Source organism: Notolepis coatsorum (assembly GCF_963971535.1).
Source record: "Notolepis coatsorum genome assembly, chromosome: 19".
Classification (NCBI taxonomy): domain Eukaryota; kingdom Metazoa; phylum Chordata; class Actinopteri; order Aulopiformes; family Paralepididae; genus Notolepis; species Notolepis coatsorum.
Window position 1 is genome coordinate 38631093 of NC_140183.1, and position 26132 is coordinate 38657224.

General features: G+C 41.8%; 1 protein-coding gene across 1 annotated transcript in view; it reads right to left on the reverse strand.

Moving 5' to 3' along the window:
- Positions 1–26132, reverse strand: part of LOC311246462 (chondroitin sulfate proteoglycan 5-like) — a 78302-nt gene that overhangs the window by 42445 nt on the left and 9725 nt on the right. The gene's annotated exons all lie outside the window — the stretch shown is intronic.

Consider the following 26132-nt stretch of genomic DNA (forward strand, 5'->3'; position numbering starts at 1 on the left):
ATCTTGAGGAGAGACGGACTGGACTGCATGATGATGTAGCAAAGGCCGTTCGACTTGAGTGACAGCTGAATAACTCCATCCTTCCTTCAGCCTGAGACAAGTGTCAACCAAAATAAACCGTCCCCACTGACACTAAGAATTTCATCCTGTGTGAGCGATTGGGATTAACACGGTCTTAACAGAAGCCTTCGTAGTAGTATAGAACCTCATTGCTAACAAACACTCCATCGTCATCTACAATTACGTACAATCTAAACCAAAGTTTTAATGAGACCAATGACGTGGTGTCTCAGTTTGGGATGAACGGCCAAGATTAACACACACAGCAAAGAAAAAAATGATGTTGTGTGCGACAATAAAAGAGGTTCATCATTAAAGACTATAGCAAAATTGCAGAAATGATTTGTTAAATTGCAGAAGCATTTGTTAGCGTAGTACAAGTCAATGGGGACCCAACCCATGTCTCTAAGAAGTAATGGGTAGCAACTTCAAAACAGCAATGGTTTCCTAACATACGATGGTAAACAATATACTGATAGGACTAGAAAATACATGGTCTGGATCCCCTTTTTAGCCTCGCAAGCCAGAAAGAATGTGTGAATTGTTCACAACACAATATTCACCAGGCCTCCATTGCCATGCGATGGCTAGGAATGAGGACCTGGCATTGCCCGTCCAATCAGTTTTTGATGGTGACTCAGGGTTGCTAATTAGTGATGACGAGCTGCTGGTTATTTGCTGTTACCATGTAACAAACAACAGCGCAGTGTGGTGAGCGATGACAACAACACAGCCGGTTGGCACACACTAACAAGCACCATCTCTCCTTGTTCTGACTGGTATTAACATTATGACAGAAAGCTGCACTCCTGATTGAAACCGGAGACCAGAAAAATCTTACGTCAACTCGCAACTTTTCTCTGGCTTTTGAGGCTTCCACTAGTGTTGCTAACAAATGCTAATAATCTCATCTTTTGATATCTCAAAACACTGGCGCACAGGTGCTTTTTTTTGGATGGACTGAAAACAGAAGCCTCTTTCAATGGTTGGAGTATCCTTTTAACATGGACTGTTCTTCATTTTAAATATTAAACTGAATCAACTAAGCTAATACGTATATATGTGCATTGTGCTAATGACAATAGCATTATGTTGTGATGATTTAGCTGTAGTCATGTCAGCAGTGATGCCTCTGCCAGATCTACAGTGAAAGCTTGTTTTTAGCTAGCTGCTGGGTCTGAAAACATTTAGAGGCTAATCCATCCAACAGTCCCACAATCCATTGCTGTTAAACACATCATCTGAACAGCCAACGACATGCTGCCAAAAGACCCACGCTCACACACACACACACACACACACACACACACACACACACACACACACACACACACACACACACACACACACACACACACACACACACACACACACACACACACACACACACACACACACACACACACACACACACACACACACACACAAATAAGCTTTAATACGCACACAGCCGGTTTACAAACACTTTATGCTCACCAGCAAATTAACAGTAGATTGAAATAAATAAAAGTAAAGAACCATTCTCAATGACGCTGTCTCTGAACGAATCCCCTGGGCCCCACCACTCAAGCAGACAGCTCAGGCTCTAATGAGGAACTTTATGTCACACGCTCACTTACTGTTCAGATTCAACCAGCTTGTTGACAGTCTGCACTGTTTAGAACTTAATGTCTGGAAAACAACTGGCGGGGTATAAATAAGTGGAGAGGGGGGGCATGGGAGAGATGAATAGAAAGAGATAGATAAATGTAGATAGGGATAAGCATAGATAGAAAGAGGAAAACACACAAGCCATTGTCCCACACTATTTGTGCAGAACTAAAGGATCACAGCCAAAGGGATATGCTGGCTTTGTCATCAAGACTCGCCTACTATCATTAAACAATAACATAGACATTTCAAAGGGAGACTGACCAGGTCATTCTCACTTCCTGTAATGCATCAGATGTCCCCTACCTCAGGGGACTAGAGCACAGGCTCCATTCACAAGCAGAGATGTAGAGGTTTTGGCGGAATGTGGCGATTATTTTCCTTTACCATAGAAATCAAGGTCATTATTGGAACCTTGTATCTTACAAGTTGGAGGCGTTCTGAACATTCTGACACTATTGATGTTTTTCTGAGTGTAGATTCAGCAAAAAAATTGGTTAATCTGAGACTCGTCCTGCGATCCCACCGTGTTAACAATAGCGCGGCGCGCCCTGTGTAAAAGTCCCGCCCACTCAGGAGACAGGAACAGTTCCACTTTCATCCCAATTGGTGCAGCTTTTAATGCGTTATCTTTTGTTATTAGAGTATCTTTGATGATATCAAGATGAGCTGAAATAAATAAACATAAAGAGTTTGACAGAGCACATACACATACACACTCATGTGCATGCAGTGCACACACTCTGGTGTCATCTAGGGGTGCTCTAGTGCTTCTCTATAGCAAGCAGCAGGGTGTCAGCCCGCCAGAGAGCTTCACTGTGCGTTTCTGAAGTGGGTTTCAATCAAATAAAAAAGGTCTCCTTTTCACCTGCGTGCCTCGTTAGCTTAATTGGATTAACAACGAGCCTTTTGACAGGGCTCCTGGTTCAGCCAGCATGACGGCATGGACACGGTCCAGTAGAGCCGGGCGGGGAAAGTGAGATAGTAGATATGAGCTTCTCTCACATCAGAGGTGGTACACAGTCTCTTATTGTAGTGCTCTATCAGCCAACTTGGGGGAGAAATGTTTCCCAAACCTTTTTCAGTAATGGGAAAGATTTTACAGAGCTTTGTAAATGGCCAAATGTATAGTGTAGTCAGAAAAGTGTTGGTAACACTTTATAATAACACTCAGTTATAAGTAGGGATGCATCGAATATTTGGACACAGAAAATTATCGGCAGAAAATGGTTAAAAAAGGCACATTCGGCTGAAAGGGCCGAAAAAGCACAAAAGCACAGAAAAAATATCTCCGAATGTCAAATAACAGGGTTACGCTCGTAACCTAACGTGTTGTTGTGATGATGTAATCAAAACGCGGCTACAGTCATACAGTAACATGCGCAACGTGTAACGTGAGCAGCTTGGCAGCTCTTCCTGCGTTCTACAGCCTGTGATAACTCCTCTTGGGAGTCGCGCTGTTTCTATGTAAACTCCGGGAGCAACGCATCCAATAAATGCGTCTTTAACATGCTTTATATCCTCGCCATTACTATATGCCCGTCGCGGTTAAAAACCTTTTTAACTAACGTTAACGTTAAGCTAGTCTCTCTTAAGCTACGTCATCCCCCGCTAAGAGTCACGGGAGATGTAGTAAATACAACAGTCCTTCCATGTAGGCTAGAACGCCATGAATTATGACTCAGTAACCACTACAGTAACATCATCAAGTCTGCTATAAGCTATTCTCCCACTTGTGTGTGTGTGTGTCTTTATGCAGATCTTTATGCAGTTTTAAAGCACCTTGGCTTTGTTCTGAATGCACTTTGTTGTAGTTATCCTACAGAGAAATGAAAATGCATTTGACTTTAATGCACATTTTGTTGTATGCAAAGAGAAAATGTTTAAATTGTACAATCTTTCAGCAGTCAGTCTGGAATTAATGTATGCATTCAAAAGTGCTGAATAAATGTTTTATGGACCCATAATAGTGATTATTAATATTATTTAAGTTAAGTTTTGCCATACTCTTTTTTTTTTTTAAATTTTTTTTATTATTGCAAAACAAAACTTATTAAAAGTCAGTACTCAACACACAATGTATAATGAAACTTTCAGTAAAGGTGGTTAAAATATATGCAAGTACAGAAACAGGATAAAACAAAAATAGTCAATAATAACATTTTAACCGTATACCGTGTATATCCAGCGAAGTTACAATTATATAAATGTTAGTATATAATATACCCCGAATACCTATTTTCTAAAACCCTACACACATATGCTCCAGCTCAAATCCCCCCCTCCCGGACCCCCTCTTGGATAGTACCTCCATTATCCCTCACTCCTAACCAGACATCACCATTATAGGCTAGCTTTTATTCTCTCCACCACTTCTAACCACATTAACATTTTGGATTCATTGAGCCCTAGAATTCTTGCTGTTGATATTTCTTGATATATCACATCAAGATATGTAAGAAACCACACTTTCCGGCACATTTTTTCCGGTTGAAACCAACGTGATGCAATCAGTTTTTTAGCTACTGTGATACCCGATAAAACCAATCTTTTTAGTTGTGGGTTCACTGCAAACTCAAAAACATCATTCAATAGCAATACCGCGGGGTGTACAGGTATATTCCAAAATACGAGTATTGATAATTGTTGGGACACATCTTCCCAGAATGCCTTAACTGGTGGGCAGTCCCAATACATGTGCATAAATGTTCCTTCGTCCCCATTTGTACATTGGGAGCATTTGGAGTCTTGTATAAGCCCCATTTTGCACAGCCTTATAGGAGTCAAGTATGTCCTGTGAATATAGTTCAGATTGATTTGTTGATGATCCGGGTTCCTTGATGTAAGTCGGACATTTGCCCAGGCTCCTTGCCAATCAAAGTCATTTTCCAGGTCTGGTATATCCCTCCTCCAGACATTGTCTAGTTGAAGGGTTTCGTACGAGGACGTTAGTAATTGTGAATAAAAACCTGATACAAAACCTCCCAATGTATCTCTGTCATAGAAAAATGTGTGGTATCTGTGGTGTTCAATTGGTATGTGTAATGGAACACCGTGAGATCTCATACAAAGTCGTAACTGTATGTAAAAAAGCCATGTGGACTCGGTGAGGTTAAACTTTATGCATATTTCGACATAACTACAGAGGCCCTTGTTATTAAAAATATCCCCTAATGAGTGTATGCCTCTTTCTTCCCATACAGGGAATCTTATAGGTCGTTTTCCCATTAAGAGAGCATTGTTATTGAATATGGGAGTGTGATTATGCCATACTTGATTGTTAGGAGATTTCCTTTGAGTTTCCCGCCATGTCCTGATTGCATGAGTTATTATTGGGCCAAATTCTCGCTCACAATGCTTGATTGAAAGTTTAGTGTATGCTATGTCTTTCAATCTCTGTGGGGCTACTATGTTTTCTTCTAATTTTCTCCAAGATACCAAAGCCTCGGGGTCAAACCATATCTTCTTCAATGGTCTTAATGTGAAGGCATTAAAATATTGTAAAAAATCTGGGACTGCCATGCCACCGTCTGCTTTACTTCTCTGTGCGGTGGATCTTTTTATGCGAGGTGGTTTGTTATTCCAAATAAATTTGTATGTGGAGGTTTGTAATCTTTTCCAGTAGCCCTCTGGAGGAGGTAACGGAAGCATTGAGCTGAAGAAATTGATTCTTGGTAATACATCCATCTTAACTATTGATACCCTTGCCTGTACTGAGTTTTTAAGTTTTGCCCACCTGTCCAGGTCGTCCTTGATTTTGTTCTGTATTTTTGTGTAATTGTGCTTCACCGTTTGTCTTATGGTGGGGAATATTTCCACTCCCAAGCATCTGAAATGTTTTACCATCGGTATCGCACCTGGGAGGGTTATATCTTTTTTTGCAGGGGTGTTAAGTGGAAGGAAAGCCGACTTCGGCCAATTTATCTTAAATCCCGATAAATCACCAAAGTTCTCAATCAACTTGAGCAGATGAGGCAATGTGGTGTTGGGGTTTTGCATGAACAATATTACGTCGTCCGCATATAAACAAATTTTTTGTTGTGTGCCCTTGATTACGATTGGTTCTATGGATTGGGATTGTCTTATATATTGTGCTAAAGGCTCTAATGATAAATTGAATAGTCCGGGACTAAGAGGGCAACCCTGTCTGGCAGAGCGTGATACCGGAAAGATTTTGGAGATGATTGTGCCTGTTGTAATCATGGCCGATGGGTCCTTGTATAGTACTTTAATCATATCAATGAAACCTTTTCCTAACCCCATCCTTTCCAATACTGCCCATAGAAACGACCATTCCAACCTGTCAAATGCTTTCATAGCATCCAGGGATAGTATCGCCTTAGGTGTGATGTCCTCTTTGTCTGTATCTAGTACGTGCAGTATTCGCCTTATGTTATCATTGATCAGGCGACCTTTTATGAAGCCTGTTTGGTCCGTATGAACTAAAGACGTCATATGCTTTTGCAATCTGATGGCTAATATCTTAGAGTACAGTTTGACATCGGTTCCGAGGAGGCTTAAAGGACGGTAACTACCGCATTCAGTGGGGTCTTTGTCTTTTTTGTGAAGAACTGAAATGAGTGCGGTATTTTGGTGTTCGATGAAGCTTCCCTCTTTGACTGAGTATAAGATCATATTTAGTAATAAGGGTCCAAATATGTCCCAGCAAGAAATGTACATTTCTGATGGGATACCGTCAATTCCCGGAGCTTTGCCGTTTTTCATTCCGGATATGGCCTTCTTGAGTTCTTCTAATGTGATCGGTACTTCTAACTGTTTAGCGTCTTCATCTGTAAGTTTAGGGAGAGTAATTTGATTAAGATATGTGTCTAATTTGTCTTGATCAAAGGTCGTTTCTGAGTTATATAAATCGGAGTAGAATTCTTTGAATGTATCGTTTATTATTTTGGGTTCTGTTACTAGAGCTTGTTGTTTCCTAATGGCAGTTATATCTGCAAATTTTGCATTAATTCTTAGTCGCATGGCTAATAGGTGACTAGGTTTAGAACCTTGGAAGTACTGCTGTTGTCTAGTGCTGCGTATTTGCAATTCCGATTTTTGTCTGTACATTGCTTTGATCTCGGTCTTTAGAATGTTAACTTGGTTATCTAGTCTAGTAGAGTTGTTGTATTTTAAAGAATTAAAAAGCGTTGAGTAAAGCGTTTCCATTTCAGACAGTTTTGTGTTTTGATTTTTGCGCAATATGGAGGTAAATCTATCCGAGAAATCCTTGATCATACTCTTTACCGACATCCATAATATTCTGGGATCTTGCACCGAGTTAGCATTAACTTGTAGGAATACTGTGAGAGCTTCTTTAATTTGTGTAATGAATTCCTTGTTGTTAAGCAGCATCGAATTAAAACGCCATCTTGGGGCCCGGGTAGATAATGTACCAAATGTTGCTTTCAGGATTAAGTAGCAGTGATCTGATAGCGCATTGGGTGTCATTTCCACTTCGTATTTATCAAATATTCTCGGGGATGCAAAGACGTAATCAATTCTGGATAGTGTGTTGTGTCTCGCCGAACGACAGGAGTACTTGCGGGTCATGGGGTTAAGTGAACGCCATAAATCAGTTACTCCTGTTGATTTCGACCAATCTTTTAATGCTTTAGATGAATTCTTTTGTTCGCTGGAGAAGGAAAGGTAAGTTTTGTCCATCCTTGGGTTCCAAATGGCATTAAAATCCGCACCTATTATGTATGAGTACTCGGGATGGTTTAACATTTCTCCTGTTAGTGAAGTGAAGAAACCCACTTCGTACAAATTCGGGGCATATACCGCTGCCAATGCAATTTTCCTGTTATTGTGTATAATCCTAGCTATAGTTATGCGCCCCTCAGCATCCGACCATACCCCTTTCAATTCGATATTTAATTTGCGTCTGACGACTATGGCTACCCCTCTAGTTCTCGTAGCAAAAGAAGAGTGACCAATATTATGGTATATGTTATCCGCTAACGTATTTATGTCTCCCTCTAAAATGTGCGTTTCGCTTAATAGTGCCACGTCCACATGTTCTTTTTTCATCAGTGTAAGCACGCTTTTGCGCTTGTGTTGTTTGTTTATCCCACCGGTGTTCCATACCATTATATTCAAACTAGCCATAGTCTATGCATGTTTTCGTGTAGTTTTTGGTAATGTTCCTGGAGTATGAAGCTATAATAGATGCACATCCAATTAATGAGGTCCCGTTGAGAGCTGAGCTTAAAAACATATATATATACAAATAAAAATCCCCTATTTTCCCCTCTCCCAGAAAGTCGAACATGCCTGTGTTCCAAGAACACATCCTCCGCGATTGACTTTCTCCCATGGTCCACCGGATTGCCCAACCTGAGCATTGTAATCCTAATTTTCCTATGCTCATTGCCATAGGATCTAACATTTCCATTCTATTGCAATAGAATGTCGCTTTTGGTCTTGCACCTTCCCTTACTGTAATGAAGTATTGTGATAAATAACCTAAAGATAAAAATAAAAAATAAAATAAAAAGAGAATAAACCTTTATCGACATATTCCTTTGAACCCTCCACCAACGTGTGAGGGAAAAAAAAAAAAAAAGGAAAAGATTGTAGATCAGTATTGACACTTAATGTGAAGAACATTGGAAAAGAATAATGTAAGTTACAATATATTTAAAAAATATATAGTAATATTGACACCTTAATGTGAAGAACATTGGAAAAGAACAATGTAAGTTAAATTATATTTAAAAAATATAGGGTGATGAGAAGAAAAAATTTAATAAAATAAAAATCAATGGAAAGATATAGATAAGGAATAAGAGATAAATAATTATCAACGTGGAGAAGCCACTAGAACCGATTTAACTGATTAGATAAGATAGAAAAGCAGCGCCTTTTAGCGCTTCAATGTGCCTTTAATGGAGTGATTACTTAAATTGTTAGAATAACCTTGCTGTGCCCATACGTTTATGTGTGGATAATTTTAAAGTATTATTAAGGGCTGATTGCACTTCATTTAATTTATATATGCTATGTGTATGCACACCGAATGTTATTGTTAGAGTTGTATGCTTCGTTGTCATGGTGCCTTATATTCTAGAAGGTTGTAGAATATACTAGTGCCTAGACTATTTTACATTCCAGAATGATCTAAGAGACCCAGGGCATTTGAGCGATAAACCCAGAATATTCCAGATAGATCTTTTTGCATTGATATTTATTTGTCCCCTCAGAGACCAGAGACTGAAATTATAATGTATTATGAATCGTATTATACACAGTACACATTGTTATATACGACTTGCATATCGTTTGCTACTTTGATGAACACAGCAATGTTATTCCAACACTGGTGGAATGACCTCATTGATGAACACAATAAAGTCATTCCAACACTGGTATATATTTAGAGAGAGGCTTAACTGATTCCGGCATTTCCGTCATGCTTTGGGTTATTTGCTGCATTTTGAATCAGGAAATCCTCAGCATCAAAGGGTGTAAATGGACCTGACCTGCGGCCGTTATTGTCCAAGAATGATAACAGCGCCGGATATGCTAGCCTTGGCTTGTGGCCGGCTGTGTACAGCTTTTGCATCACAACTTTGTATGGTTGACGTCGGATGATGGCCTCTCTGCTCAAATCTTCGTAGATAAATATTGGTTTATCACCATACTTCAGCTTCCCACGTTGGTTGCGAGCATATTTGATGATTTCATCCCTTGTTGTAGTTTTCCGCAGAGTGACAATGATGACTCTCGGCCCGTTGATATTTTGCCCCTGGGAACCAATTCTGTAAACTTGTTCCACTTCTGGCACTTTGTTTGGATCGGAGTTATTCAAAATCGTTGATAACTCGTTTGGAAAGTTGATGTCATCGCAGTTCACTGATTCATCAAGCCCCACAATGCGGATGTTATTCCGCCTGTGGTAACGATGGGTTTCTAGTTGCCTCTCCATCACTTCGTTTTTAAGCAATTTTATTTCCCTCCGGTATTCATCTTTAACTTTTTCCATCTCTTCTCCCATCTCTGTCATGATACCTTCGTTCGCCTTGACTGCTTTTGTGTTTTCTGTCACCGAAATCTCCACTGTCGTGATTCGCTCTGACTGTGCATCGAACGCTTTCTTGACTTCTTCTAATTTCTCATCGATGTGATCGAATTTAGCCTCGATGCGATCGAATTTAGCCTCGACGTTTGCCTCGAGCGCCTTGATGTGTGTAATCTGCAGGTTAGACTGTTCTACCATCTGTTCTTTCATCAGGTTAGACTGTTCTACCATCTGTTCTTTCATCAGGTTAGACTGTTCTACCATCTGTTCTTTCATCTGGTTAGACTGTTCTAACTGTTCTTTCATCAGGTTAGACTGTTCTACCATCAGGTTAGACAATGTGTTGAAATCGGGTGGATTTCTGCTTACTTCAGTTGACGGCATATGGTAGATAGATGCAGTGACGTTGGAATCCATAAATCTGGCTGCTCTCCCTCTCACGGAGCTTGAATCTGTACCTTCTTTTATGTTGGTCTCTATTGACTCTCTTTCGGGGACCGTAATCGATGATCCCGGTACGTTGTCCTCTTCCTTCTCCTCCTCGGAGCTTGTCGCCGTCGGCTCAGAACCAGCGACGGTTAGGACGCGTCTATCTCGTTTTTTTACGTCCTGCGCCGTTGAAGTTGCCGTAGTTATTTTCTCTGCCTTCTTTCCACCTTTAACCATATTGTCTTTTGATATGGTTAGTAGAGGGTCTTAACAATACATACGATGTGGTCTATTCTCTTTCTTTACTGTCCAAATAATGTTTTTAAACGAAATTAGCGTTAGTGGGAGCGGAGCAATTGCAAAATGCGTGTGCTACATGTTGTAGCGTAACCGGAAGTCCAAGTTTTGCCATACTCATGTCTTTTGCCATAATCAGGTAGCTGAAAATTTTTATTAAAAAAATACATTATATATATTTATATTAATCATTTTTGGCATTTCGGCATTCGGTTTTCGGCCAACTGTTTCCTATTTTCGGTATTCGGTTTCGGCCAAGAATTTCCCATTCGGTTCATCCCTAGTTATAAGAATAAGGTATTTGTAGATAATGAACTAATCATGAACAAATCATTTATATACATTCGTAAATTATTATTAAATAATTTATAACTATATTTGTGTAACATTTACAAATTAGTTCTACATTATTTATAACTCATTATCAACATTGTTTGTACTTGATTTGTTCATCATTAAATAATGTTATTTAATGTGTAGTACTAGTAACACATTTGTAGATGCTTTGAAAAATGGATATGAAAAAACTACTATACTGTACCTCCATTTATTTGTTCATGTTCAATAAATGATTTGTTAAGACATTCATAAAACATCTATAAATCATTTGCAGATGCTAGTGTGCCCTAATCTAAAGTGAAGCCTATTCATCATTAACAAATGTCTAATAGTTTGTTTATTTGTGGACTTTTATGAATACACACGAAGCAATTACCAGACTTGTCTTTTCATATTTAACAAATGATTTGTTAAGACATTCATAAAACATCTATAAATCATTTGCAGATGCTATTGTGTGCCCTAATCTGAAGTGAAGCATATTCATCATTAACAAATGTCTAATACAGTTAATTATTTGTTTACTTTTATCACCTGTTACAAATGTTGTAGACAGCTTTCGGATACACCCTTCTTTGTGACATCAAACAGTGACAGAATTATGAACACACATTAGGAACAAACACATTTTTCAAATGTAACGTTAGCACCCACCACATCAATGTCTACACAACATATAAGAGTTGTAGGTCAGAAATGATGGAATAGATTTACCAACAAAAAAGGTGTTTAGCCTGCTCATACCTTAAAGGGGAACTATCTTATAAATGGCCTTTTTGAGTGTTTAGCATTGTTTCCTAGCTATGTGAACTTATATTAATATGATCTATGTCTCAAAATTCTCATATTGGTGCATTCTTCCAATTCTCCTCTCACAATATTCACCCTCACTGAACTGAGTCGTTTGAAAATGTGCCTATATGTGATGTCATATAGTCACTGCTGCATGTTAATGTTCAGGCGAACACAACGCTCAGCAGGCCCGGCGCAGTGGTTTAGGAGCCCAGGCTCAAAACAGCTCGAAATCTTGAGGTAGAAAAATGCTGTTTTTGAGGACTTGATTAGAAATACAAAACAATGAATAAAAAAAATATATATATTACAGAGGTGTTCCATAGACTCACAGGAATTGTGTAAAAGTGCCCAAATAGTGAAATAAATAGTAAAATAGTTCCCCTTTAACACTTTGAATGCCACTCACGGCTTTTCTCGGGTTTACCCCCCGCTGGTTGAATGCCCATCACGAGAATATTCGTTTTTTCTCGTTTTTTTTTATTATTAGCGATCTGAAATCATATTGCATCAAGTGAGCCTACCATTGGAGATCCAGTCACCCCAGGCTCTCAGATGTGAAAAAAGCACCCCCTATCGTCTCCCAGATGGTAAATCGCCCTTTTGGATTGGACTCAATGAAAGTGAATGGGAGAAAGGATTTCTGACTCCACATTTTACGTCTCACTCACGCAGCCGGCATCGACCGGCATCACTCCGGAGCCTGAAGAGCAGCGGGGATTATGTGTTCTACTGCAGGGGTTCTCAACCTTTCTGCTGCCAAGGCACCCCTGTGTCCAAATAAATATTCCAGGGCACCCCTACATACGGTAAAGACTTTTCCGGTGATGATGACAAAAGTGCTTGCTTTCAAAATAACGTTTATTTAACCCATTGAAACCGGGAAACACATTTGTGTGTATATGCAGGCTATATAATGCATTATTAGCAGGCGTTTCAGGTCTAAATGTATAAATAAATATAGCAATAGTGTGACCATTTCTCAAACTCAATTTTTTTTTAATTACAGAAAAGGATTACTAATGTGCTATCTGTTGCAGCTGCACTGTTTTCCATAAAAATAACATAGTGTGACCATTTCTCAAACAGAAAATCATGTATTTATTTTTTTAAATACAGAAAAATATCAATAAAGTGCTCTGTTGCAGCTGCACTGTTTTCCATAAAAACAACATAGTGTGACCATTTCTCAAACAGAAAATCATGTATTTATTTTTTTAAATACAGAAAAATATCAATAAAGTGCTCTGTTGCAGCTGCACTGTTTTCCAAAAAAAAATAACTAGTGTGACCATTTCTCAAAATGTCTCAAATTATAAATAAATACAGAAAATAAGCACTTGTGGACATTTCTAGCTCAGTGTGAGGTCTGCTGTAGCCCCTTCCGTGACTGTGATGCACCGAGTGAATCCACAGTCACTTGCTCCTCAATAGGAAACCAACGTATGTTGATCATGAAGGACTAGTTCTGGCCGAACCGCTCGTTATACATGTATCACAGAGACATGGCAATGGTGCTCACAGTTGCACGAGGGGTTCGGACAGAGATACGGGGTGGTTTGAAAGTTCGGCGTTGCTAATAAACATTTTAAATAATTTTTATCAACTGCTCAAAACGGCATTATTTCCGGCGTTGGCTGCCTGGTTGTGATCACAGCGCATGCGCATCATGCACCCAACGCCGGAAATAATGCAGTGCTGACCAGTTTATAACAATTATTTACAATGTTTATTAGCAACGCCGAGCTTTCAAACCATCCCGTATCTCTGTCCGAAACCCTCGTGCAACTGTGAGTACCTTTGAAATGTCTCTGTGATTCTTGTATAACGAACGGTTCGGTTAGAACCAGTCCTTCAGGGTGAATCTAGGTTGGTTTCCTATTTAGGAGCAAGTGACTGTGGATTCACTCGGTGCATCACAGTCACGAAAGGGGCTAGGTCTGCTGCTGCTTCTGGCTAATGATACGGTCAATACGTGGGGAGATCGATGACAAGGCAACACGCATGTCATCCTCAAGGCTCAACTTGGCCCTATATTTGGTTTTCAGAGCTGTCATGGATGAAAATCCAGCTTCACACAAATATGTGGTGCTGAATGGTATCAACACCTTAAGTGCTGCATCGTAGGGGAGCTCCAGTAGCTCACCACGTACCGCGAGTGCTATTTCAGCGCCGTGGACAACCGTGCTCGTCACGGATCTGGGGCTGAGCGAGTTCGAATCCCGGACTGCAGCCGTGCCTTTCCCAGAGTGTCTTCCCCCCCATCTGAACCCTTTCAGCCTGCTTCTGTCGGTCGAACTTGACCAAGTATAAATGCGATAAACGTATAAAAGAGCCAGGGAAATGGCCAAAGTTTAAAAAAAAAAGTGCTGCATCGTGAATTACTTGTCATAATAATCATAACACAGCAGCACTCACTTGGTCTGCACTTGGCGAGTAGCCCATCACCGTCGCGTGTAAAGCACTTTTCAGAAGCTGTGTGATCCGGTCTTGAACTTTCCATAACGTGTCTCGATAAATCCATTTGATTAGATCCAGCACTGAATGCATTTAGTGATTATTATCGCTTTGCATTTCCTTGATAACGGACCAGAGCCGCGAGCCGGCTCTGTAACGGAGATAGGATCCGTGATGTGACGTCACACGAATGCTACTGCTCTGACCCTGACACTGGTAACGTCGAACCGTCCGACTACATGCCAGCTGGACCAGCTACCCTCCCCACTCCTCCAGACCATAGCACCGGACATCCTCCCATTCCTAACTGCAACCATCAACTCCTCACTCAACTCGGGGGTGGTCCCCACCTCCCTAAAACAAGCCAGAGTCACGCCCCTCATAAAAAAACCAACCCTGAACCCCACCGTCATAGCCAACTATCGTCCTGTCTCTCTTCTCTCCTTCCTTTCTAAAACACTTGAACGTGCTGTATCCAACCAACTTACTGCTTATCTCTTACAGAATGACCTCCTAGACCCCAATCAGTCTGGCTTCCGGACTGGCCACTCCACAGAAACGGCCCTCATTGCGGTCACAGAGGCACTTCACTTAGCAAAAGCGAAAGGCCTCTCCTCTGTCCTGATTCTCCTAGATCTATCTGCAGCCTTCGACACAGTCAACCATCAGATCCTCCTCGCGGCCCTCGCAGGAATGGGAGTGGCTGGATCTGCGCTGACATGGCTGACATCATACCTCAATGACCGCTCCTACCAAGTGTCATGGAGAGGGACTCTGTCGGCCACCCGCCCCCTCCGGACGGGTGTCCCCCAGGGCTCGGTCCTAGGACCCCTTCTCTTCTCCCTCTACACTAAATCACTGGGTAACATTATCACGTCTCATGGCTTCTCATATCATTGTTATGCCGATGATACTCAACTCTTCCTCTCCTTCCCTCCCTCAGATATCCACGTCTCTGAGCGGATCTCGGCCTGTCTGTCCGACATCTCCGCCTGGATGACGACCAACCACCTCAAACTGAACCTAAGCAAAACAGAATTGCTCCACTTGCCGGCCAAATCCTCCCCCCTGACCGACCTCTCCATCACAGTCGAGAATGCAGCTGTGACCGCGTCGCCGACCGCCAAGAACCTTGGTGTTGTCCTCGACGACCAGCTGAACTTCTCTGCTCACATCGCAGCGACAACCAGAACCTGCAGATTCCTCCTGAGCAACGTCAGAAGGATACGCCCCTTCCTGACAAAAGAAGCCACCCAACTCCTCGTCCAATCAACAGTCATCTCCCGCCTCGACTACTGCAACGCACTGCTAGCTGGCCTCCCGGCCACTGCCACCAAGCCTCTTCAACTCATTCAAAACGCAGCGGCCCGCCTGATCTCAAACCTACCGAAGTCGGCCCATGTCACCCCACTTCTTAGGGACCTGCACTGGCTCCCCATTGCTGCACGTATCCGCTTCAAGGCCCTCGACCTAGCATACCGTGCGGCAAAGGGAACCGCTCCCGCCTACCTCCGGTCAATGGTCTCTAACTACACACCCTCAAGACCCCTACGCTCTGCATCTTCTGGCCGCCTCAGATCTACTCCTATCCAAGCTCCCGGAGGGTCATCAAAGAGAAGCCGCCTATTCTCAGTCCTTGCCCCACAATGGTGGAATGAACTACCCATCCCAGTTAGGACAGCCGAATCCCGTCCAATCTTTCGCCGTCGACTAAAGACTCACTTCTTCAACCATTATCTGAAATGATAAAAAAAAAAAAAAAAAAATGTAACCCCGACTAACCTTAATGTCATGCACTTGTCCTAATAAACTAACCTACACTGTAACACGCAACACTTTGATGAACATTGTTACTCAGCTGATAGAGTTATACCCTTATTGCTGTCTTGTCGCACAGAACTTGTAAGTCGCTTTGGATAAAAGCGTCAGCTAAATGACTAAATGTAAATGTAAATGTAAATGCGTTGGAAAATCTGTTGGTAAAAGCAATGACGCCTGCCGCGGACGTTAAGTTGGTAAAGTTTCTATAATAACTTTACGAAACGTGTGAAGACATTTTGATCGATTTCTTTTATAGTTCATGTTATTAGATTAGGCAATTATTGTATACACATGAAGCACTAGATAGACTATTTGTTTAGTTAAATAGTTGTCATTCTATATTCTTAAAGAAACATTCCCATCAGGCATCTCGCGGCACCCCTGGCAGCTCTCCGCAGCACCCCTGTGTGCCGCGGAACCCCTGTTGAGAACCGCTGTTCTACTGTACACACAGTTGATCAATACAATGATCGATTTTTTTCGAATGGTGATCAGGAATTGGAATAATCCATTTGGATACCATCTGATCTCAGGTAAGGAATCTATGTTATCAGTCTTAGGATAATCAGACTCGTTTTCACGGATATATAAGCGTTTCCCCTATATGTGATATAGCTGTTTTGACTGTAAAAGCCATCAGGAAATAAGAGCAACGATTATCAGCGTGCGGCACGAGCGTGCGTGCGCACACATAATTATACTATCAATTATCTAGCGTTTATTTGAAAACGATTCATAAATAGGCCGACAAATGACAACGTTCTAGAATATTCCAGTAAAAGGCGATTATCATAGAATGGGTTGTTTTTTCCGTGAAAACGAGTGATTTTCAAAATGCTATCAAACGGAAATGAAGCGATAAAGAAACAATCTGCTTTGACAATGTTGACTGGAAAATGAGTCTTTGATAAGCGACGGGCAGATTAGACACATAGCCATAATTTAAAACATAGATTAGGCGATATTAAAGGGAAACTATCTTATAAATGGCCTTTTTCAGTGTTTAGCATTGTTTCCTAGCTATGTGGACTTATATTAATATGATCTATGTCTCTAATTCTCATATTGGCGCATTCTTCCAATTCTCCTCTCACAATATTCACCCTCACTGAACTGAGTCATCTGAAAATGTGATGATTTGTGAGAGAGAGAGAGCACTCTCCCCTGCATGATAATGTGGCAGATGCCACCAGGCCACACAGTGGTTTAGGAGCCCAAAACGGCTCGAGATCTTGAGGTAGAAAAATGCTGTTTTTGAGGACTTGATTAGAAATCCAAAACAATGAATTAAAAAAATTTATAATTACAGAGGTGTTCCATAAACTCACAGGAATTGTGTAAAAGTGCCCAAATAGTGAAAGAAATAGTAAAATAGTTCCCCTTTAAGTTAACATTGGAGTGGATTTGGGCATTCAAGGGGGTAAAAAGGAAAACACGGACTGGCTCTCAAAGTGTTAAAAGCGTGGGGCAGCACGAATAACTTGGCTCTGCTAATGTATCGTGCTTCCATTCAACAGATGTCAAGTCTCACTCGCGTGATACTTCCTCTACATACTCTGTCTGTCATAATCACAGCACGGGCCTACTTCACTCCCCCTCCTTTTCCCCTCACGTCCTCCACACGCTCCTCTTCATCCCCCTCTCTATCCACTGCGCACTCCTCATCATCCTCTCTTTCTTCAGTCACCCCTTCCTTCACCCTCATTCACCCAGCTGTATTCCATCCCCCTAATTCACACACGGGCAAGCACCCCACTCTCCCCAGCTGCACCCTATCCTCCCCTGATGAGGGGACTATCTGCACCTCGACGCTGACCAGAAGCTGTCGTGGTATTAATTACCACTGCCCAGATACGACGTCTCTGCCACAAGCTCTACTGCTAGATACCCTCTGTGTATTGGCTTACTCTAACCCGTTTCTCTCCTGTGCCCCAAAGGACCGACGTCCCTGTCTGGACGTCACCTGTTCCCGAAGAGGAACACCTATTCTCCCGCTGCCACCCAGCAGCTCCAGCATCCCTGTCTGGACGTCACCTGTTCCCGAAGAGGAGCACCTATTCTCCCGCTGCCACCCAGCAGCTCCAGCGTCCCTGTCTGGACGTCACCGTTCCCGAAGAGGAACACCTATTCTCCCGCTGCCACCCAGCAGCTCCCCCGACAAGCACCAGGACCGCTTGCTCGCTCACTGCCGCCGTGGCAGCCACAGGACAGAACATTAACCCCGTTCTATTTCCCCCCAATTCCTGTGTTGCTCAATTTCCATTAAACACCCTTGAAACCGCTCCTTTCTCTTCTCATGTATTCAGCAATTGGCTGAATAGCCACACACACACACACACACACACACACACACACACACACACACACACACACACACACACAGAGTAATTCGACCAGGTATACATCAGCTAATGTAATTGGCTCCCAGACCCAATTTTGAGAATAGATTAACAGCGGTAATTCTTTTATCGCGCGATAAGAGTCCGCCGTTAACTTAGCCCGGTAACGGCGTTAACGGCCCGGCCTTAATTAAAACACGTATTTCCAAGGTGGTCCTTGATGGAAGAGATAAAAACACAGCGTATAGCCTACTAAACTGCGAATTTTTGCTCAACTGCAAAAATGTATGCCTACTTATGCCTACTTATTAGCCTACAGGGGAAAAACACATTCACAACAGGCAGCAAAGTTTATTTTGAGCCAAGTATGGTCATAGTGTGGTAAGGTAACTATTAGGATATATGGTATGGATTACTTACTGTTATAACTTATTACTATCTGTGGTAGCTCTAGTCTCCACCTTGTGCTGTCCATTGAGCATGCACCTTTACGTGGTAGGCACATTAACTGTAGGTCAAACTCCCCAAACAAACAAGCACACCATTGATTTAATTGCCATATAAATCACACATACAAAGATCTAACTATTACTCCTCTCTGAACATGAATATAAAACAAAAAGGTGATCTATTAACTGTGTAAACCTTATGCAATATTCATCATTGATATTTGGATACTTGAAATCTGTATGAACTGAGTAGTTAGTATCAAATAAAATAAGGTGGAACAGCTCCATGCATTCATTGAATAAACAACTATTTTCTCATTACCAGTATGGTATTGTTTAAATTGTACAGCTTTTTGCACATCTTTGTCAGGGAATTCCAACAATTCTGGACCTGAATGTACCAGTTAATTGTAATCATCTCTCTCTCTCTCCTTATGTCTAGTCAAGTCAGGTTGTGGAGGAGAGAGACAGGGATGAACAGGCTATAGACTACTTTGCCCATCCTGAGCCTGCTATGATGCAGTTTTTTTTTACATCACCACCCAAAACAAGATTCAGCCAAAAGCGAGTGAGTACACTGGTCCACTTGCACTGGTCCACTTGTCCATGGCACTTACTACCCAGCTTTGTAGTGGTTTGGGGGAATAGTACAGTAGGTACGCATATTTAAGGGGACCGCAAGGATGGTGTACTGGTGGGTGGTGTCCGACCGATTATGGTGGGCCGGTCTGGGCCAAAAAAATAAATGGACCTCCCTAATTTCTAAACCCTGGCTACGGCCCTGACCCCACTCCCCCATGCTGCTATGACACCCAGCATGTATGTAGGTAATGATTTTTAAGACAAAGTAGGCTACTGTTTAAAAAGGATATAATCTTCTTTGTCAGGTTCATCAATGATGATAAATTATCTGAATGGCCTAGGCTGAAACAATAGGGGATGCTTTACTCCAAGTTAGTCGGCACGACAGCAACAATCAGTTCTGCTGAATAATGCATGCACCCCCTTAACACTCAGTAATGACATTTCTAATCAAAGTTTGATAGGAATCAAATGGTTTTATCAGCACAACTTTATTAGATTGACTTTGACAGAGTGAATTTTACACCCCACATAATATTTTTAAATCTAATTTTGCAAGGTGCATGCAATTTCTGGAGGTCAGACAGAAAATGGCATTAGACCGGGTCTACTGTAATTCACCTAAATTACAGTAGGGCCGGTCTAATGCCATTTTCTGTCTGACCTTTCTGTGGGGGGGGGGGGGTGTCACCTACTGTATATTGATATAAAAACAACCTTTATCGTCGCGTGCCTGAAATTTAAATCAGTGGCTTTCTTCTGCTAAAATATGACGAGGCATAAAACCAGTATAATGGTATTCTTTTGGCATGGCACTGTCCCAGTTTGAGCAATGGCCACCAGCATCATACCCACCAGTTGTGTCCTGACGAAGCATGAGCCTTGTGTGTTGTGTGCACACACAGCTGTTGCACATGTTTTAACAAAAGTAAACCGCACATACAGTATTTTCTAAATATATTAAAATATTAAAAAAAAATAAAAATAAGAGAAATGTTTATCATATTTCTTGGGAAATGGGAAATAGTTTGGATTCCTGGGAATCCCATTTCCTGGGATTAAACCCAACGCACGACAGTGACTCGGTTCTAACTGCCAATTCCATGTCTGGAATTCACTTAGAGAGATAGAAAGAGAGAGAGAATACACAAGGAGAGTGCACTGATTTCTGTTTTTAAAATAAAATAATGGCTTGACAGGATGTACCCCATGCCATAGCAAGATCATTATTCATAGTAGTTTTCATGTTTTTCCATAGGCTACAATATGGCACAGCACATTGGCCACAGTTGTAATTGAACTCTTAACTGGCACCGACCCGGCCACGGGACGTTTTGAGGACGATTTGCCCACTGGCGCCTCTAGCGGCTCGGGTGTGCATATTTTTAATATAGATCTAATTAAAGCCCTATTTGTTGCCTGTTGATTGCCGTTTCTGTCTAAAAGGTCTATTTTTTCTAATACCACCTGCGACTCCCGAGGCTCTAGCTCCGTCAATCATTTGGCAATCTCGAAAATGATTGGACAGGGTTGTAACCAATGAGTGTGGCTTTCCAATGATACCCCACATGGGGATGAGCGAATCAGGGATCTAGTTGAAAAGTCACGAGCGAAAACAGAAAGTAAAAAGTAAAAAATGCGCCGAATAGTATACTCGAAATAAAAAATAACTAGTCCCCAGGAGTAGACGGCTTCCCAGGAGAGTACTATAAGATATTTGTAAATTAGCTAACCCCAGTGTTATGCAGGCTCTATAACTACTGTATGCTCTGGACAAAGGGAAACCACCAGGGCTGGATGCAGTGATAAGTGTTATCCACAAGGACAATAAAGACCCAACCCAATGTATGTCATATCGTCCAATCAGCCTTCTCTACATGGATTTAAAGATACTGACCTCCATTATAGCAAATAGAATACAAAAACAAAACCAGTTTCATTAACAACAGGCAGGGAACTGATCATGTTAGAAGAGCCTTGAACCTACAATCAATCGCAGCCAGAGGGGACGCCCCGTCAATGCTTCTCAGCTTAGATGCAGAGAAGGCATTTGATAGGGTCGATTGGACCTTCTTAAATCAGACACTCAGGCGTATGGGCTTTCATGATAAGTTTTCTGAATGGATCAAAACGTTTTATAAAAACCCCAGATCTAGAGTTAGGGTAAATGGACACTGCTCGGGGTTCTTCTCTCTGGGGCGCGGTACGCGCCAGGGCGACGCCCTTTCACCCTCCTTGTTCACGCTCAGCATTGAACCACTAGCTGAACTAATAAGGTCTAATCCCTTAATACGAGGAATTCATGATGAAGGAAATGATCAACACAAATTAGCACTATTCGCAGACGATATATTATTATTTTTGGAAAACCCTGTCCCCGCACTTCTACATAGCCTAAGTGAATACAGTAAAGTTTCAGGATATAAGATTAATACAAACAAATCCGAAGCCATGGTGATAGTCAGGGAATGGCCATCCCAATTAGATGATTTGGTCTCTTTTAAAAAATCCAAACAGGGATTCAGATATCTTGGTGTTGTTCTTACACCCAAGACTACACAACTATTCTCCTCAAACCATGACAAACTGATTAAAGACATTTCAAAATATCTAGATAGATGGGATTTACTACCCCTGTCCTTTTTTGGCAGGATAGAGTCAGTGAGGAATCGGGATGCATATTCTACCAAGACTACTCTTCCTATTTCAATCTATAGTAACACAATCCACACTCAAAATGGACAAAACTCCATACCAGGAATATCAATATCCACCATCCCATTTATGAGTAAAGAATCGCAGGGGAAAGTTAGAATAACTAATATATGGATCAAACATACACTGAAAATCTGGAATACAGTTCAAAAACACATAAAGGGTACCGCAGCTTTGTCAAGGGCTATGCCCATAGTAGGAAACATAGGGCTAGATCCACAAAGAATGGATTGCACGGAGCAAGTTGCACCCTTACTTACAATTCATTATGAATTGAAAATGGGGGACTCTGATGTAAACAAGACGAAAGTCTTTCTCTGGTCTGCATCCCCTTAACAATTGTGTGTATTGAGCCGTACTGTATTGTACCCATTCTGCAATCTGTTAATAAAATGTTCATTCAATCAATCAATCTTGATTGTACTGACATATTGTATTGCTGTTGGCAAAAAGAAAAGAAATAAATGCGCCGAATGCATTGGAGTCTATGAGAAAGCTGAAACCTGCAGCTTTTTTTGTTCTCACATTTGACCAAAATCGCTCCTAATCACTCATTTTTATGAAGTTTGGACATGTACTATACAATACTTCAGGCTATGGACCCAGGGTGTTTCAGCCATATCAATAAAATATCCTTTTGGATATTGCAACTACAGAATAACGAGTACACAAGTTCAAGTTCAAAACAAGTTCAGACCTATGTTACTCTATTTCATTAGCACTAAAAGTGAATTTAGTGTATCAGAAACGTCAGAATGTTATCTTTCAAAAGAGACCAGGCTCATGCATGTGCTATAAGTATAAAGTATAGTATTTTGGTTTGCAAAAAAAGTATGCAGTCCTCAAGTTCAAGTAAAAAAATTACCACTTTTCTGGGTGCCAGTTAAGAGGTTAATGATAATCACCCGCTATTTCATTACAATCACCTGCTGTTTGCAACCAAGATGTCTGAGATTGAATACTATGATTATCAGCCCGACAATATTTAAAAGTATGTTTGAATGCAGGACTAACACACAACCTGTGTGACACAACGCTTATCCCCCATTAGTTCCACAGGCCTGGCAGGGTGGCATCAGTTGGCATGACTCCATAGCACTATAGGGTCAGGTCAGGTCGGAGTTTAGACCTAAATAAACTGTCTGACCAATTTCCCCCCTCAGACCAGACGAGGTTGAGGCCCATATCGGACAACACTGGTCTCATCCGCATAACAGATAAAGAGGTCTTTGTTTGACAACCCCCCCCCCCCCCCACACCCCACACACACACATGCACACACACACACACACACACCTCTCAGCAGCGTCAATCACAATGTATTATGTAAGGAGACTCCTCATGCTTTGAGGGGTGTTTGTGTTTGTGTGTGTGCGTGTGTTCGTGTGTGTGTGTGTGTGTGTGTGTGTGTGTGTGTGTGTGTGTGTGTGTGTGTGTGTGTGTGTGTGTGTGTGCGTGCGTGCGTGCGTCCGTGCGTGCGTGCGTGAGTTTGCATGTTCACAGCCTGTGTTTGTATTAAGTGGGGTAGCTTCCAGCTCCTGGGGCGGAGGGCATGGTGGTGGTAATGAGAGGTGTTTAGTGTTGCCTGTGGTGTATGTGCAAGTGTGTGTGTGTGGGGGGGGGGGGGTAAAGATGCTTCAAGGCTAAGTGCTGTTAGCAGGCGTTGGCTAGCCGCCGACCCCGAAGGCCAGTCTTTGTTTCCCGTGGTCAGTTTGGAAAAGGAAAGTCTAGGCTACATCAGGTTATCAGGTAATTGGGCCAAAATAAACCCTTACAGGCTGCAGTCGAGACATAAAGAATGAAACATCTCTGTGGCTGATATGGAACGTATTTCAATTGACTCTAAAACAGCCTCGTAAAGTGGAAAAGTGGCTTCATGTCCCTGGATGTTTTGCAGCACAGATCTGTTTGCCAATACATGCCAGAGATTTGGCAAAGTGGCATTTTCTTGTATTTTCATACCAAAGATGCCATTCTTATAAAAAATATAATTTAATTTGCTACCAATCCTGCACTATCTGCAGAGTAGATCATATAAAATCATCATCAATTTTTATATAATCCCATTTCAACCCTCCAGTTGTATAAAACGTTGTCCCCACTGCTCCTACATGGAGAGAGAGGGCTCATGTCACTCACCATCTTGCCGTTATCTCTGGTTCAGGATCAAAGTCCTGAGTCACAATAGAGGGTGGATGCCATCCATCTTTAGAATTCACATAACGTTCTTGATCTGCCAGAGCCAGAGGCCAATTCAACATGCACCACTCTCTCTCCTAAACCTAGAGATTAGAGAGACAACCACTGAATTTGTGAGGTCAGCTTGCAATACCAATCTGGGGCTTACAAACAAACAAATGGGGCGCTAACTTTGTGGGCTCAAAAATTACGTGTGAGCTCTTCAGGTTGAGGTACTGACCTCTTAGCAATACTAGTATATATAGACCTCATGGATGTGACAACTCAACTCAAGGTGGCTTCACAAAGCCACCTTCATGTGACATCACATTCATGTGACATCACCAACCCGAGGGTTCTCTCTCTGATATATTGCTGTAGGAGAGAGTGGTGCACGTTCAGACATTATTGACAGAAACCCTGAGGCGTGTGTGTGGCCTTGCCCTTTCAATCCTGTCGGAACACTGTTTCATTCAGAAGCAAACCACAAATGAAACACCACAAGTGAAACAGGCCTAGAATGCTGCTGTGTGGCTCTTTTATGGGTTTCGTTCCATTTTTCATTTTGGTTTAGTGCCAAAATGAAAGATAATAATAATAATACATCTATCATAGCGCTTTTCCAGGTGCTCAAAGACGCTTTACATGGGTAGGAGAGACAAAACTATGGCAAAACAAAAAACAGAACAAAAACAGAACAAAAATAATACATGACAAAATAAAATAAAACCGACAGAATTAGAGGTCAAAAGCAAGATTGAAAAGGTGAGTTTTGAGGGCTGATTTTAAAGATGTCAGGGTGTTTGCATCACGGATATGGCTGGGGAGGGCATTCCAGATGGAGGGGGCAGCAGCAGCAAAGGCCCTGTCGCCCCAGGTCCGGAGCTTGGTCGTGGGAGGTGTTAGGAGGTTGGCATCTGCAGACCTAAGGCGACGGGTGGGCGTGTGATGGTGGAGGAGATCGGACAGGTAGGGAGGGGCAAGGTTGTTGAGGGCTTTAAATGTGATGAGTAGTATTTTAAAATGTATCCTGTATTTGATTGGAAGCCAGTGGAGGTCGTGGAGGACAGGGGTGATGTGATCAGAGCGACGGGTGGAGGTGAGCATGCGGGCAGCAGAGTTTTGGACATATTGGAGTTTATTGAGGATAGTGTTTGGTGAGCCGTAGAGGATGCTGTTACAGTAATCTAGTCTTGATGATATGAATGCATGTGTTTCAGCAGCGGAGAGCGATAGGGAGGGGCGGAGACAAGCAATGTTCCGGAGGTGGTAGAAGGCCGATTTGGTTATGTGGTTCACATGGGGGAGGAAAGAAAGGGTGGAGTCCAGGATGATGCCAAGGTTACGGACCTTGAATGGCCCTTCTAAGGTTTCTCTCCTCCACACTGCCTGTGGAGCATTTTTTCCCTATTGTTAGGTTTTAGTGAGTTTTTCCTTACCTTCGTGTGGGGTATGTCAGGGAGTGCTTGCATTCATTCATTTATTTGCATTTATTTAAAATTTGTTGGACCTTATGGTGTTCTTGTTTTGTTCTTGACTTATTGTTATGTTTCTTCTTGACTTGTTTGAAGAAGACGTGTCCGGCCCATGGGGACATTAACGTGTGTTGTCGGGCCTTACAAATAAATTTGATTTGATTTGATTTGATTTGTGAGTGGAGGGGGTGACAATGGAACCATCAATATTTAGGGAGAAATCCTGGGTGTGGCTGGTGAGGGATTTTGGACCGATGATGATGATTGATGATGATGATGATGATGAAGATGTGATGCCTACAGTATATACAGTATATATATACTCTTAGAGAAGCATAGAAAAAACACATTGTGGAGTAACATTTCACCTATTGGTTATCTCGCAACCTTTGCATATAAAATAATGATTATAAAAAAATAAGTCATAAATATCAGGCAATTTTCTCACAAATATAAATGATTTTGGATTGAAGCTTTGTGTCTTGACAGCTGTGTGAGTCAACAAGATGGCGGTGGAATAGGGAGC